This window comes from Daphnia magna, linkage group LG1 (assembly GCF_020631705.1).
Source record: "Daphnia magna isolate NIES linkage group LG1, ASM2063170v1.1, whole genome shotgun sequence".
Classification (NCBI taxonomy): Eukaryota; Metazoa; Arthropoda; class Branchiopoda; order Diplostraca; family Daphniidae; genus Daphnia; species Daphnia magna.
Window position 1 is genome coordinate 9,041,112 of NC_059182.1, and position 17,702 is coordinate 9,058,813.

At 37.7% G+C, this 17,702-nt stretch overlaps 1 long non-coding RNA gene across 1 annotated transcript; it reads right to left on the bottom strand.

The window, feature by feature from the left end:
* Positions 1 to 10,751: 10,751 nt before the first annotated feature.
* On the bottom strand, positions 10,752 to 11,862 carry LOC116918274. Its single transcript, XR_004391475.2, has 2 exons — positions 11,263 to 11,862; positions 10,752 to 11,208 (listed from the first exon to the last, which is right to left on the bottom strand). It is a non-coding gene; the product is annotated as an uncharacterized LOC116918274 (long non-coding RNA).
* Positions 11,863 to 17,702: the final 5,840 nt, after the last annotated feature.

A 17,702-nucleotide genomic window follows, 5' to 3' on the forward strand; every position in this document is an offset into this window, starting at 1 on the left:
GAGATACTCTTGATCAGAAGCTCAATCCAGATTGCAGTTCCATCACCTCGAAAGAATGCAAGAAGGTTGACGAAGCATTGAAAACTTTTATCGTAGTGTTCTCACTCGACCAAAATCGTTTAAAAAATTGCCCAATCGATTGATTAATTATATAAAAAATCCTAATCGATTTCAAATCGACTAGAATTGTTTACATCGATTATAATCGATTGATTAATTTTTCTCAACGATTATAATCGATTAAAATCAATTAAAAGGTAAAAAAATTAAAAAGTTTTACAATCGATTATAATCGATTATAATCGTGTTGATGCTTAAGGAAATTCGTTTATTCCTTAGACTGAATCAGTTCTGGCTCTCGCTGACTTCTTAGAAGGTTGGGCTGATTGCCCAAATTGTTCATCTTGATCTTCTGTATTAGCCTGGGGACCCTGGGTGAATCTTCCTCTGCTTCCTCGAGTGACTGGGCCACCATTAAGACCGCGATTAGTAGAACCACGACGAGGACCCCTTTTTTTTCTAGTTGTAGTTGGACTTCGATCTGAGTCTGATATTATTTTGTCACTATAAATAACTAAGATCACATCGAAACATAAAAATAAAATAAGAATATAAGAATAATAAGTCAAGATTCATTAAACGTACCTCAAGATGTTGGAATAAATACACGCTCATCGTTCAACAATCTTTAATTCTTTATCAAGTTTAAACTAACTGTCGAAGACCCACTGTCTACTACAGACGACGTCAGGAGGTAAGAATGAATAATGCTTCTTTTGACAACTGTTTAATGGAATTTAGTGGCACCAATAGCAAAAAAAAAATAAAAAATTTAGGAAAATTTTTTATAGAAAATCGGTCGATTAATCGATTATTTTTTCTTCCAATCGATTGATTAATATTTAAAAAAAGCTAATCGGTTATGCGTCGATTGGATAATTTTGCCGTCGATTATAATCGAATGATTAATTAGTCGATTATAATCCATTGGAATCGATTATTAGCAAATCGACTGAGAACGCTATTCTATCGTCGAGTTTATGGATGGTTGTTTCAAGGACTATTTCTTTCTTCTAGGTAAAAAACTTAATTTTCTTATATGGCTTTCTCGCTGACATAATTTTAATCTTTATATGGATAATCTACTCTAGGGGCCATGTTGGACCCAAGATTCAAATTGAAGTGGATTCATTCATCTGGTCACGTCGAGAACGATGCCTTCGGGCTCTATTTTCAACGGTCATCCAGAAAAGAGCTCAATCTGCTAGCGCATCAAAGGTCCTTGATGAATTTGAATCCTACCTCTCAGAACCAGTCTACCAGTCAAATAGTCCAGATTTTTCTGAGAATGATTGTCCATCTGACTTGCGCTTTAGCCCCTTGGGTTATTGGAAAGTAAACGCTTATCAATTCCTGTTGTTGGTTTTGATAGCAAGGGAGTTCTTCGGGTGCCCGCTTCAGGAGGAGAGATCGAACGGGTCTTTATTACCGAAACGGATATTGCATCGGCAAAAAAACGATTGATTTGGAATTGGATTTGATTTGGATCGAATTTGGATCGGATTTTTTCTAATTAAAATTACAAAAAAAGATTTGGATTTGGATTTGGATTTCATTTGGATTTCATTTGAATTTGATTTGCATTTTGCTGATTTTTTAGATTCGGATTTGGAACGGATTTCAAAACACGCACAATGATTTGGATTTGAGTCGAATTCGGCAAATTTAGAAAATCCGAAATACTGGTCGTGTTTGTTGTGAGTACGGTGTCGATTGACCGATCCAAAATGACCCTGTTAACTTCTTCTTCTTTCTCCACTGTGTGCATGTCCAACCTTTCTAAGTCTGCTTCTAAGTCTGCTGGTTTCTGCTTGGTTACCGAAGTGTAGGCGGTTGGTATCCTTGGTAAGTGTTGTGTTTTGGTTTTTTCATTGTTGCCATAGTAGGGCGATTCCATTTCTAGGATTCCTCTAATCTTCACGTTGTTCACAGTTACATACGGATGCCTTGATGGGGTATGTAGGGGTAAAAGGATGAAGTAAAAAAATAAGCAGTAGTAAGTACGACCGTGATGTGGTCGTCTAATGTTTTGTCATGGCATGGACTGGGATTTGACATTCTTGGATTCGTCTCTTCTTTTATTTGTGCAATTTATCTTTACGACCTCAGTGAGGATTTTTATTGAATCGGTATTAAGTTGTTTCTTTGGCTTCCTGGTCCTCGTCGTTGAACATCGGTATTTTTTAGATTGATTTGCATTACGTTTTTTTTTTCTGTTGTTTGCGTGTTCCTCGGATTGTAAAGTTTTAGACAGCGTGCACCACAGTTTTTTGTTTTTTGTTTGTTGTTTTCTGCATTTCATAAGTAATATCCGAAAAATTCCGATGGATTTGGAATGGTCCACTCTATTTGCTATGTCTCTGTCAGCTATGTTGTACTTAGTTGTTTTTGTGCCTACGTCGTAATAGTTTTTCTGTCTTATTTGTGCAAAGAGGTGGTCTCTTTTCAGTCGTTGAATTTTCTTCCACTGATGTGAGTACATTACACTTAAATTCTCGTAGTTTTGTATCGCCTGTTTATCTTGATTTCGTTTAGCAGTATCGGTTGTCGTCCGAAGAACAGGAAAAAATTAATGGATGGTGTTGTGGATTGTTTTGCTATGTTGTAGACAAAAGTGACAAATGGAAGGTATTTGTCCCAATTTTCGGGTTCGTCTGTGACATAGCAAGCTAGCATGTTGCATAGGGTTCTGTTAAATGTTTCTACCAATCCGTCAGTTTGGGGGTATAGGCTGTAGTCCTTATTTGTATAATTCGAAATAGTTAACATATCTCTTGTGTAAGGCTGAATAGAAAGTTAGTGTCTTGATTGCTAAGAACTACTTCTGAGAATCCCTGTTAGGTAAATATCTCATTTAAAAAATCTTAAGCAATTCTTTGGGCAGTTTGATCTTTCATCGGAACTGTAAAGACGAAATGACTGTCATAGTAAGATATTACTTATATATACCTGTATACCTTTCTTGATTTGGCCCCACTGTGTCCATTGCAAGCCTTTCCCATACCTGTTAAGACTTGATGCACAAAGTAGAAAGTCTGTATTAGAAAGAGGCAGAAACCATACATGAGCGAAATACTAGCACACCTTACACACACCTCTACTCAGCTCACTCTCGCGTCCCATCGCTCCTTTCCATCGACTGTTGCTCGCAGCGCCACTTGTGGCCGAGTCATAACATGCCTTTTTTTTCCTTTTGATAACGAAAATTGAATACGTCTGCGGTGGAAACAGCGAGTTTCGTGGAAAAAGGAGAAAACATGGGGGTCGTCCTAGACCGAACTACCGGTTCAAAAATACACGAAAAATTAAGCGAGAATATACTGATGAATCGGAACATAAGGCATACGATTGATTAAGAGGTTCGAAAAAATGGGGACCCGAATTCAATGCGAGTTCTTTGTCGCGGGAGGAAAATGATGGCCTTATGCGAACGAACAAAAATGGGTATCTATTTGGCCCATGATTTAGCCGGATACATTCTGGATGGGGTGCGGTTTCTGGACGATTGGCGTCGCGGCTGGGCTGGCTGGGCCGGCTGACGACGGTGTCTGGGCGGGTCTTGGGGCTGGACCAGAATAGCTTGTGGTTCGAATGCCGGAGCGGGCTGGATGCTTTGGGGAGGTTGGAAATCCTGGCATGACGACCACACGTTGTCGGAGGAAGCGACGATAAAATGCGGCCGGCCGCGGTTTTCACTAAATAGTCGTGCAATGGGCCCACTTCAATAATGGTCCCAGTATTCGCCCCGCGCTTGGTAATTGGGTGTTGAATCAGTACGTGGTCGCCGACGGTGAAGGCTGGGAGGATGTGGGCTGATTTGTTGTAGCGGGCCGTTTGTCGGGCTAGTGCCTGGGTTGCCCTTCCTTCTAGGAATTTCGCCGCTTTCTGCCATTGAGGGGCAAACGATCGACGATGGACAGGGAGACCATCGCGGACAGGGCGGTTGAACACGAGCTGCGATGGAGAAGCACCGCCGAGCCACGGGGCGTTGCGGACTTAATCGCTGCCTTAGCCCGGCAGTTGGATTGGGCGTACTGTGGTTAGGATGATCCCCAACCGATATCCCAATCCTGAAGGAAGGACTGGAATTCAGCGGCTTTGAACGGGCTGTTGTTAACTTAACTTAATTTAGGCACCTCCAATGTCCATAAAGAATTGCCGGAATGCGTCAATGAGGCGACGGGTAGACGTTTTCTTGTCTGGAAAAACGACGACATGGGGCCAGCTGCTGTATTGGTCGACGATTACGAGGAAGTGACGGTTGTCATCCTCGCCGAAGTCGGCGTAAAGATACTCGAACATGCGTGTGGCAGGCTCGTGTGGTAGAATAGGCTCGGCAGGTAGGGATGGGAGTAGACTGATTCGGTCCTCACAAATAGCGGCGGCGTGGGCGATATCCACGTCCATGTGTGTCCAATATACCGAGAGTTGAGCACGTTGACGCATCTTCGACGCTCCTTGATACATCGCGCATAAGGTTTGGATGGTCTCTTGGACTAATGCCTTTGGGATCACTACGCGGGCGTCCAATACAATCATGTCGTCGTCCACGTCGATGGCGAGACGATGACAGACGTCCCAAAACGGGTGAAGGGCCATCGGCAAGTTGCACCTATCGTTAGGAAATCCGTTCAAGATGGTGTTCCGTAGTGCTGATATAACTGGGTCGGACGCCACGGCTCTCTTCACTTTTTCGAGTGCCAAGTCGATGGCCGTTGCAGCAGATCCCATGATGATACCGACAACGGCGGTGCAGGCCGTAGAAGTCGATGGGCCTTCCCCGAGTTCGTCTGCGATGCTGCCGTGAGAAACTGGGGAGCGAGAAAGTGCGTCGGCCTCTATGTTAAGTTTACTGGGAATCCATTTGGTGGTGAAGACTTAGCGCGACATCTGAAGGCAGAGGCGCTGCAGGCGCTGGTTATCCAGTTTGTCCAAAGCGTAGTCATTTAGAATGGCCACTAAATATCTATGATCGGCGAAGGGATCATACGACGGGAGCCCTTCCAGAAACTGGTGGCACTGACGCATCGCCCATGAGTCCAGTCCTCTTTCCATGATGGTAGCCGAGATAAACGCATTGTTTCATACACATTGGCAACTGATAAATCACAAAGACTATCATGTTTCTCCTTAAATGATTGAATTTTTGCTTTTATCGCTTTTGTAGGATTTTTGCCATCAGACCTATTTAGATTTTTCATGGATTTCCATTGTTTATGAAAGTCAACAAGAAGATCCAACCCTTTCCTCTTTTCATTGATAGGAATGCAAGTCTTTGACCACCTGTTTTCAAGTTCACTATACAATATTTTAAAAAGTTTCTCAATGATTCACTTTGATTTTCATTACGTTTAAGTGAAGTGACCATATTAAAATCTCAAAATGATTCCGGCGTTGCATGATTACCTTAAATAATTATTTTTATGAAACAGCGACCCCAACATTATCTTTGAAATGTATCATTTTTGGACCAAATATAGGTTTTGGTATAGGGAATGACATATCCCAGCCCCATGACTTAAAAATAATTCATGAGGTCAATAAACATTAAAATAGTTAAAAAATATATCTTTTTTGGGTTTTATTAAAACAGTGACCCCTAAAAGTAAAAAAAAAAGAAAAAAATTAATGATTTTTGTTGTATATTTTCGAACACTTATACCATAATCCCACTTTCAATATAAAAAATAATGCGGCAATGGGACACCCTGCTGTACCTATATTTGAAATGTACATGAAAGAAACATGGAAGCACACCTAAAATTAGCAACAAGTAGCATTTCGACATCTTAACTCTACAATCATGAATTAAATAACATATGGTTTTTTAAATGTCAAATGCATGTAAATTTCAATAACAGAGTTATCCTTGAACCCTAATGAAGCCATAAAATGAAAGAATCGACGACGATTTGACAATGTCAACAGGTGAATCAAAATACGAAACCAATACTAAGTTCCTTTCGAATTCTCGTATCTTATGAAAATTTCATTAGGGGACTAACCATCCCAGAATGGTAAAAGCAGCCACAGAGCCACACGCACGTTCAGTCAGAAATACGGTAGACGTAGATTGCAGGGTCGCCAGCTCACAGTCGCTGATGAGAAGACTGGGCTCCGGAATTCTTCAATACAGTGCTTTAGACTTGTTTTTATCAGAAATGATGCCACTGTAATCAACTTTAATAATTGTTAAGAATTATTAATAAATTGTTAATAACCTCATAAAATCCCCATAAATAGAGCAAGTGACTGCCACGTACCGTTTTACGAACGCACCTTACTATTTTAAGAGAGAAATTGCGGCTGGCGGCCATGTTTATCTCGAAAGAAACATAGCTTCCAGCCGCAAAAGCTAATCTTATAACACCGAGGTGCGTTCAGTCACTTGCTCTATTGCAAATAAATATGTATAACAACTTACCGTAACGTATGATATTGCGTGTAAAACAGAAAGTTGGTAGCACCCTCTGGGTTTTGCATGGGTAGTCTCATTCATGTTCTCCTCGTGGGAAGCAATGAATGGTGGTAAAGTACCCAAGTTTACAAAACTAATGCTTCTCCGTCCACTGCCGTCACTGTTTTGAAGAAAATTGGTTTGCTTCGTTCAAGTCCCTTCTAAATAAAAAGCAGATTTTAAAATAGAATTACAATTTTATTGTATTACTTTAATTTATCTATATGTTTGATTGCTGCAAAGAATTCAGCAAAATTTTGCGCATTGGATGGAATAAAAAGTAAGTTTTGCTGACACACGCACGATTTAACGCACTCAAGATACCAACAAATTTGATTACCACCGGACGGTCCAGAAATCTTATTAAAAATAAAAAAAAATGGCAAAATAAATAACATGAACACGATGCCTTTTCAGGCTAGGAATGCATCATAGGAATTAGATATCTAGGCACGAGGATGACTAATGTAAGAGACAATCCTGAATACGGGAAAATAATAATAACAACAACAAACTTGAATAAGATATGGAAAAAGAAAACAGGTAACTTTCTTGAAGCCAACACGTAAATGTTGTGCAGAGGGATATTAGTGTTAGTAGCTTGTTGGTGACACTAACCATGAACGCAAATATGCTGATAAACACTTGGTCGTCTTAATGGTTGCAAAAGACATGCGAAGAAAAAATACCTTGCTCATTGCAAATCAGGCTAGCCGTACATCTTCTAGTCAAGTAATGACTACATCGATACCTTTAAAAAATGTTTATTATTGCATGCAAATAGGAGGAATAATGAAGAAATACAGTACAGACAAATATAAAAGATGTATTTCGATTACGTCAGCTGCTGGTCCGCAAAGGAGAAGGTTGAAAGAAGCATGAAAAGCTTTTTAAAACCGCCTCTCTGGCAAATTAGACTCGATTGCCTAATGGGCTATCCGGTGGGTACCGGTTCGTTAACAAGTTCTGCGTATATTAAACCTTAACAATACATAGCTGTACGCCAATAGGTACGCATATGTTTAACACGCCATGTTTCGAAGTTCAGATCTTTGTTACTTTTTGTATAAGAGGCATAAATTCTGTAATTTACCTTCATCCCGGTGATTTCCACATGCGTAATATATAGCAATATATAAAATAAACATATGCTATATATGTTAAAATAAGGTCGATTACACTTTGCAACAGTTCCTTCAGTTTCATAAATACGCTGAAAAGGTGATAAAATAGCATGGCATTGTTGACTGGTATTTGAACAGCTTTATTTTTTCCCGCCTAGAGTAAATACATTGATATTGCTATTAGTCTATTACTTAGGTTGTTACTAAAGAACAACTTACCTGTCATAAATGTTACATGTGAGCAAATTGTTATTTGGTTTCTTTATGACATTAATTACGGTTACATTTACTTGCTGAAGGTTTACTAGTTTTACTTATAACTATTTTAATTCGTGGCAGTTTTTATAAATGTTTCATTTGTCATATTTTATTTCTGAATCTATATACATATGAACAGCTAAAATTTTATTTTTTTGAATACGTCACTCTGCAAAAATCACGTCTGGACCATAAACCAATACACATTCTTCTCTACATTTAGAGTTTTCTAATTCACTGTAGTGGTTAAATTTATATCAATGTATGCAAAAATGATTAGTTATTCCAAACTTTGTCCCATATTAATCAATAAGTACTTTGCTTCAACCGGTTATGAGTCCAGAAAACGCGCGTGATTTTGAATTATATTTAGCCAACTTTATTCACCTCATAATGGCAGCTACAACCCACATCGTCGTCTACATTGTCAAGTTTAATGTAGAAAATTACAGTGACTACCGATGTGAGTTTCTGATGGTCTATGATGGAACAACTGGGGATGAAGACCATGCTGTATGCTCCTGAAGGGAGAGTTGAAACACTACCTGAAGTGGTAATCAATTGAAGTCACAATTATTCTATTTTATTCTTGCATTCGTTTGCTTGGTGTTAAACATCCAAACCTAATCTCATTGGACCAAGCTTGGTTCGTAGTAATCATTTTCTTGGTGTTACACACTCAAACGTAGTCACATTGAACCGGGCATACTATTGGTCCATAGTGCATGTTCTCTGTGCGGGACACACTCAAACGAAGGCACTTTAAACGTGATGTATTTTATACATGATTTACCTTGTATTGTTTATTTTTTGTTCTTTTTTATTGGTTTATAGGTAAGGTTTATTTGTTTTTTTATGATTTTTTGCAAAATTTTTTATACATTTGAAAAAGGAATAAAATTTTTTAGTGAAAAAAAAAACTTGTGTATTTGATTTATAACAAACTACGAAATAAGTTTGACATTACAAGTAAGAATATTTTATTAATTGATTTGTAATATAATTGATTTCTTACCATTCCACCAATTTTATTTAGGTTTAATGAATTGGATAAACGTATTACAGTGTTACTGAGGCAAAGCTTTAAATTCACATCCAGTGTATTGGCTGCGTTTCCATCCATGTTGGGAATTACACTATTTCATAAATAAGGTAAACAATTGTGGCATTATAGAAAAATTAACACACTTATAAAACACGTAACTTATTTCAATTTTAATATTATAGCCCTGACATCACTCTATATTTTCATTATCCAGGTATCGGAATCCGACTGGTTTGAAAACGGGGCAACAGCCAACAATTGAATAGTCAGTTAGAAGGCAACCTTCCAAGGCCACCATAAACAACTAAGGACACACCTTTTTAATTTTATTAGGTGTTTTTCAATGTACAAATGTATTTAAATAATAAAATATTAAAAATAATTTGTTCGTGTCACTTTTTACTCATTTTATTTGTTTTATGTTGTATTTGAATAAGACACTTGTTACTTACTTTTTAAAATACGCTGAGTTTCTCTTTAAAAAGTACTTGTGTTTACATACATTCTTGGTAATTTAAAACGTTAAAAATTAATAATAAGTCAAAGTTAGAATTCAAATTTGAATTACACGCTTCATCAAAATAGCCACCGCAATGGATTCCGAGAAGGGGTTTACATTTTATTGTAATTTGCGGGTCTGAAACCATAAAAACCGAAGTAAATAATCATATCAACACATCATGATAGTAAAGAATCTCAAAAATATATTTCCTTTTTAGTTTGGTGTATATTAGTAACCAAAAAACATACAAAAAATGTCTGTTTTTTACCCTTACCCCCCCCCCTTTTCTTCCTAAAATGTCATAAAATAAAATAATTAATTACGGTTTAAGTTTTCAGCGGATTTACATAACTTTTACGGGAGTCGATAGGTATTAATAAAGGTGCAGCCAGCTGCAGGTCCCCACTTAGTTAAACGCTAAAGTAAGAGAAACGAAATTTTTAACGAAAAAAATTGTCGAAAAATGGAAAAAAGATTTCTAAAGCTTCGATCTCAAAACTAACAAAGAACAAAACCATTTATTAACCAATAAAAAATAGTTTTTAACTATAATTTATAATATTTTTAAGATATAAAAAAAAACCATAAAAATATACTTAAATCTTGCTCCACAAATTAAGACCCAAACTTAGCACTAAAAAATTAAGTCCCAAAGATTTAATTCAAAAAATGGGAAAAGATCGATTGCAAACACTATAAACAAATCGATCTTTTGCGTTCAACGATAATTTGGGAAATTTCATTGCGGCAGATGTTAATAATCGTATCGATGAAAACGATTGACGCTTTTCACTCACCGCTCATGAAACACGCCTCTTTTTCGCCTTATTTTCAAAACGCGCATTTATTCCGGGACAAAAATAATGTTGATAAGTTATTTAGATAGAGATTTGACAGGCGGTCATCACCTGGGGAACACGGTCACGGTTTTTTTGAGCCGTTTGGACGGTTTCGTCCCGAATACCCAAAAAAGACTCGCCAAGCTCCGCCCCTTTCCCACATAAACTACTCCCGTGAATGCTGTTTAGGGATTTGAAAAATGGCAAAAAAAAATTAACCTTTTAAGAATTTGAACGCCCACCTTTCCCTGTTTACGGCATCAATTTATGTCAAGTATTTCAGACGTAAATTGCAACGAAAAAAAAACGAAAAACGGAAAAGGAGGTTGGGAAATAAAGGGTGTCTAGGGAATAATTTCTATCTACTCGGTGAATTTCATTTAAAAACTAAAAAAATGAAAAAATTTTAAAAGAAACACATTTATTTGCGTTTTGTCGCTAAAGTCCAATATTGCACTAGATCGAATAAATGCAAAAATAATATGTGTATTATTGGTATTTTTTTGTTCAATATTTTTTTGTGAAATTCACCGGATTTGTGCAAGCACACATCCAGCACTTAGGCTGGCTCTGAAACATATATTCCACATAAACTTTACACCAATACTTGATGAAATTTCAGTTTTTCTGACCACTTCTGCTGCACCTGGTCTTCATTGTGAGTTTGACTGTCTATTCAAAATCAGTTGTTTACTCTGAAACAGATAAAATAAAAATAGTTAGTGTTACTAGAATTGAAGTAATTTTATTGATTATGATTAAAAATTCAAACTCCAGCTGTGATTCCGGACATTTGGAATCAGCTGAGCTAGATTGTGGTATCGGCAGTTGGCTTTTATCAGTCGGGTTGATAAATTATTATTTTTTAAATCCTTAAATCTGTCAACTGCACTGAGTGCATTCAGAACAGGATCTATGGTAGCCTAAATAATAAAGACATTTATGTCTGGGTTTTTATTGATAGCAGATATACTCACTTGATTTTATAGTTTCGATGCATGCTTCCCCTTTTCCATTGCCACCCTTTGCCCAAACAGACTCCCTTCCATCTAAATAAATTAAAAAAAATATAACTAAAATATTACTCAATAAGAACAAGACACTCCTTTTCACGACACACGGGTCGTATCAAGTAGCTGAGATTCTCAGCTTGCATCAGTAATTTCTACTGATCCAAGCGGAGAATTTGGAAAGACAGTAGCAGACGCCTCTATGCAGAACAGCAGACGAATAGTGCCAAATGCTGCATTATTATTATTATTTGTATAGAAAGAGAGGTTGCCAATTGCCATAGATGCCTGTGGAGTAAATAGCTATGATTACAAATTAATAATTAATTTAATAAATGCTACATTAAATTAAAAAATAAATGATTTTTTAAAATTTATTTCTCACTATTTAGAAACGTTAGTATAATAATGGTTTTTTCTTTTTCAAAATTCACCGTGCCGCTTTATCTTTCCCTAATTTCTAATCGAATAATTATTTTCACAATGACTCTTTTTAATTGAAACACGACTTTTTGTTTACCTCTAATCGTAGTCAGCTACTCGATACAGTATCAAAACCCTTACTGAAGCTCGATCTTGGTTTTCCCGACCCCCGGCTTACTACCGGAACTGGCGTGGGAAACGTAACATGTGTTACATAAATTTTTTTCTCTATTATCGCGCCCATTCCTTTCGGTAGTAACCGAGTCTCAGGTAATTTTGGGCATAGCCCTAAGCTCTAGCCCTCGGTCCCGGTGCAAATTTGAGTTGACCTTGACCAGCTAACAACGGAACATACTGGCACAACACAGAACAATTTATATTTTTCAATTTTTTCCCTATCGTGCCATTATCTTCTGTTGTTAAACTCGTCGAGGTCAACCCATATTGGCATCGGGGCCGATTCCTAATAATCTCTAGTCTACATAGACTAAGAAAAAATGAGAAGAGGCTTCAAGAATTCGCTGAGACAATGTTATCCAAACCATCTAGTCAAAATTTTCACTGAGACCAGCTGAGACAAGCTGAGGTCTCAGCTACTTGATACGACTAGTTTTGGGGATACCGAAACCGATACAGCGATGTGTCTCTAATTTTAGATTGGGGAGACCAGGGCTGATTAAATTTTTTTTAAATCGTCATATCTCGGCTTTTACTAAAGATATCTGAAATATTTCTGTTGTCAGCGATAGACAACTGTGTTTTATAGCTCCTGATTTTTTTTTTATATTTTTTTGTCTAAAATTGGTGGAGATAAAAAAATTATAGTGTAAACCCACATTCTTAGAAAACCCGAAAATAGTGGGGTTGAATGGACCCTCGTTTGTTTTGAATAAAATAATCTGTCTTTTTTTAAATATACAATTTATGAAAATAATTTTTTTGTATTTTAGTACTAAATTCTAAATAAAAATATCACTTTATGTGTAAAAAGTTACATACATCTGCTTTCTTGTTTAATTATCGTAATAGGGCTGATTGGTTGATGGAGGATGGTTCTATTAATTATCGATTACTTAAAAAACAAGATTGATTTCTAAGAACCTCCAATTAAAAAAAAACCCAGGAGCAATCTGCATTCTGAACATGGCCTTCGTGAAAAACCGCATTCCAATTGTTTTGTTTTCCAAGAGGCAAGAGGCAAGAGCGTGAAAAGTTACGTGTAATTCAGACCAGATGAAAAAATCTGGTTCCCTTTACCCACCAGATACAGGTGTGTAACTTTTTCCTTCTGTCCAATTCCTTTACAAGTGGTGGCAACATCGCATTGACGGCGCAAAATTCAAATTGTTTATGTTATGTTTTGAGTACTTAATCAGTTATTAATGAAAAATAGAAATACATAATAAAATATTGTTGTTTTTTATAGTCCGGGTTTGTATTTGCTGACTGGAATAAATATTTTACACTTAATTGTACACAACATTAATAACTAATTCATTATTATCAATCTTCGAAAGTTGAGTCAATATCGAAGTCATTTTCTTCGCAGTGACTAGTGGTATCTTCGTCGTCTTCTGAATCAATTTCTTCCTCTGGAGCCAACATGTCCTGTAGCGTAGGTGTCAGCTCACCGATGAACCAATTAGGCGTGAATTTGTTGTCACGCAAAATCCATCCGTTTTTCTCTGGATGGAAAATTACAGGCTTTTTTTCATTTGCGTGGTTCCATATCGAACAAATGCAATTCGCTCTCATTATTTTTTGCATGTGAACGGATGAGCAGGGAGGCAACAGACTGAAATCAATCCTTTTGACATTTTTCATCGGTTTCTTGCCTTTTTTGGGTTTATACACTTTCATAAATCGAAAATTATCTATACCGATATTTCAGAAAACAATTAGATCGAAAGATTCACGTATTTGTGAAGATAAACTCTATTGTATTATTCAATTACTTTATCAAAAGAACATTTAGTATTTGTATGCTTTCTACTGCGAGACTAGAACACTGGTCTCAGAATGACAGATTCACAGAGGTCAGAAGCGCTAGACCGTACTGCTGAGCTAAACGGGTATTAGTCTGGGGGCTCAGCAACCAAAAGATGCCTTTTGATTAGCAAAATGTTTAGGGGTAAAATAGGGTTAGGGGGATTGTCAGACGCAAGAAAAGCCACGTCTGTCGACTGTCAGCCGGGGCGTTCAAACGTGACGTGATCACGAAGTCGGCGTTAAGGGTAGAAAATTAAACTTTGTTTAGAAAAAATGAATTATGTCTAAAAAGTAAGCCACTGTCATGCTGATCAATATTCCCGCATGACAGATGTCAAATTTAGGGACAAGATTAACATATCATCTTAAAAATTAATAAAAGGGTAAAGTTTTCAAAGTTGTTTTGAAAATCCAATCCTTACATTACAAAATAGAGGAAAATCAACTTTATTTAATTTCCGACATAGAGACGTCATAATCTGAGGCCTTGAGGGTATCAGACGTCGGTGTGTAACGGAATTTCACGAACTTTCAGTCATTATTTGATACCGGCAACGCTGTATCCAAGGTGCATAATTTAAAATAGCGAGATGGTTTGGTGAGGATATATGACTTTGAAATTAAGTAAATGTGAACATAAAATCTAACTGTTTATTATAAACTGATGGATTAGTTTAGTTTAGCAGATCACTTTATGATTATTTGGCTTGTGTTATTGGCAGTTCTTGGTTATTTGGTTCATACATATTAAGAATAATTAACAGTTAGGACAGAAAATACAGTACTGAGAAAAGTTAATTAAGGCAAAACGATAAAATTAATCATCGTCCGAATCCGAATCAATGTCATCGTCACTTGAACTCTGGTGCACTTCTTCGTCTTCTTCGATTTCGGAAACCACGATGTCTTCTAAACAAGCAGGAGACATTTCACCTTCAAACCAGTTTAAAGACAATTGCCCATCGATCAAAATCCAGTCGGAATTCTCGGAACGATAGAGAACTAAGAAATTATGACAATAATAAATTAATGGCCCTATAGGAACTTAAGTCTTTAAACCTTGGGTTTTGATTGGAAGCTTTTTGCTTTACAAAGAAAAACGCTAAAAACATTCGGAATGAAACATCGAATTCGATCACGAGTCTCCGGCATGACAGCCGAATAGTCTACCATGTACGCAACATTCAATACTTTTATAAGTATTTTTAGGCTGACAAACAATACAGTGAAATTATTTTGGCTTCTACCATTTAGAAATAAAATTTTGCATGTAATAAATCGACACTTCGCGTTTTTTTACCAAAATACCAGAAGAAAAACATAATTGTTATGAGTTTCGATCATTGGACTCCCGCATCATAGACAGAGCTTCTTCTTCTTAACCAATCATTACGTATTAAAATAAGCTATTCTAGATTATTATTTGATGTGGTGTACGTAGTTCTTACAAATTTGAACCCCAACGCTACACTGTATATTGTAGCAACGTTGCTTTTAAACAAATGGATCAAATTAAGACGTCTTCTGAGGGACGTGATTTTTAAAAAAAACCACCGTTGCTTAAGCGCGTCCTTAGACCGTCCTTTGATGGTGCAGTGCTGCACGTCCTAGTAAGACAGATTTAGGATGAGTTACTGAATTAAATTGTTATGTGGAAGAAATAAATTTTTTTTGAATGGTCCAATGGTGAAATCTGACGTGTATTCGAAGGTTTGTCCTCCTTCTACTGCTTTGCTGCAATTTCCTTTTAAGTTTGTGATTGCACTAAAGGGTCATTACTTTTTATCAGTGTTTTCAATTCTTCTTGACATCTTGTTTAATCGATGTCGCAGTCTTACACAGTTGGTTGTTCATTTAATTAATCCGTGGTGTATTACACATTTTTCGTATGGTTCTTTTTCTTCTTTCGACAGGCAGCAGGCGATCATGTCCCAGGTAATTATCATGTTAAATGTTAATCAAATTTTCGTCAAGTCCCTACTTGTCAAAGACACGGCTATCAGAAAGAAAGACGGGAATGGCTTAACGAAGTAAGTGATGGAGGTGGTGAGGGTGGCCAAAGAAGATACCATACTAGAAGCAATGGAGGCAACATCCCCTACCCGATTAGTTAAAACCGTTAAGATTAATTCGAGGTCTTTAAAAAAAATTAAATCATCTTCCTCAAAATTGTCAATAAGATGGCGGTGTGGTTTCGGAGTACATATCGGCAGGGATGTGCTGTAGATTCGGGGACCAGGAAGAGAAGATGAATGGGGAGGAAAAGGATACCAAGGAGGAGTCAGTTCCGGCGGATGAACCGAGGGAAACAACGCAGAAAATCCAAGATTGTGGATTTGGAGAAAGAAGCTTATTTGACGGATCAGCGTGGAAAACGCGAACACCAGGAGAAAGGTACCAGAAAGAAGAACGAGAGTCCGTGACATCCACGGGTGGAAGCGGCAACAGAGAAAGTTGTCATCGTGATTGGCGTGGGGCACGGCGATTAATCCCAGCTCCCGTGGGAAGCAAACGGACCTTTAGGCCGTCAGGACACACAATCAGACACCGAACAGGACAAAGTTTTCAATCAACGTGAAATATTTTCCCCGGTGATAAACGTAGCTGGAGCAGGTGGAAAGGAGATATTCGAGCAGTCGGGGCAGAAGGATCTATATACATTAGCGAGACCTTTGTTCAGCAGAAACGTGGTCGGGAACAGCACACCAGAGAGGTGGCGGACGGAAAACACGACAGAAGAAGGATCAGATTCGAAATCGGGGCAACAAGTGTTTGAGAGGCAAGCTGATACTGTACAATTAAGTTACCGTAGCCCGGCGTCCCTAGGCGAAATAGTAAAACAAGGCACGCGAAGATCAGAAAGCGTAAGTGAAGTAAACAGGCTCCAGTGTCCCAGTTCGGCGACTCAGAACAAGGAAGGAAGGCAAGGGGCACGGACGAAAGGCCCAGCTAATAGTCAACCGGAAATTTCTGCGACACCAGCAGCCAAACCAAGGGCAACGGTAGGAATAATTGCAATGGGCCTGCTCAAGTGTAAAGCACCACCAGTGTTTTCAGGAAAAATAGGAGAGGACGCGGCCGACTGGAAGAAGAGTTTTGAAGTACTAAGGGAATACAACACCTGGACGGATGTGGATAAGCGAACAGATTTCGGCAAAGGTTTGGAGGAACCTGCGAGACAATGGTTCCAATGTTGAATGCCCCAGTACTGTGGGGAGACACAGCAGCGGTTGCAGCGACGCATACAACCAGAGCAGTATGGGCCATTGATGGAATAAGAACAGTTCATGCAGAGAGGGTACGCCATATACTAGGAGGCGATATTGCGCAAAAAGAAGCAATTAATAAGCAATTAATGAGCCAGGAGCGGATTATTACTACGAAGTTGTGAACCTCTGTCAGGGGGTAAATCAAGAAATGGAAGAAGAGGCAAAAATGGAATACAGTTTCAGTTATAGAACCGCCTAGCTAAGGAAACGGCTCGGTTATCGAACTGATTTTTCTTTGCCGGGTTTCAGGGCCGCCATTGGCCGTATTGTGAACTAGACTATGTTTCGGTTGCGGGAATAAATGAGTTATACACTTTAAAACATGCAAAAACTTTACTTCAATTGGTTGTAGCAGTTTTAGGCAATGGTGTAAATTGATTCAATGGCCCAGCTTAAAATAATTGGCTGCAAAGTAATTCGGATGGGAAACAATAGAAATAAAATATTATTTAACGCTTTAGAACTCATTATTAATACTTTCTGGTTGTTTTGTTTTGTTTTATTTGTAGTTCTAGTTTGTAAAACGAATTGCAATTTTACCAATTGGTGATTTGTCAACCTCTGTGGTAGAATTCTTTTCTTGGTAAAGAAGGGGAAGAATTGTTAAAACATTAAGGTCTAGTATGTAAGCTCCCAACACTCATTCTAAACTTCTAGTATCTTCTTCTATTCCAGTCCTTCTAGCAACTCATATTTCGTCTCTTCTGGTATGCTAAAAGTTCTTCA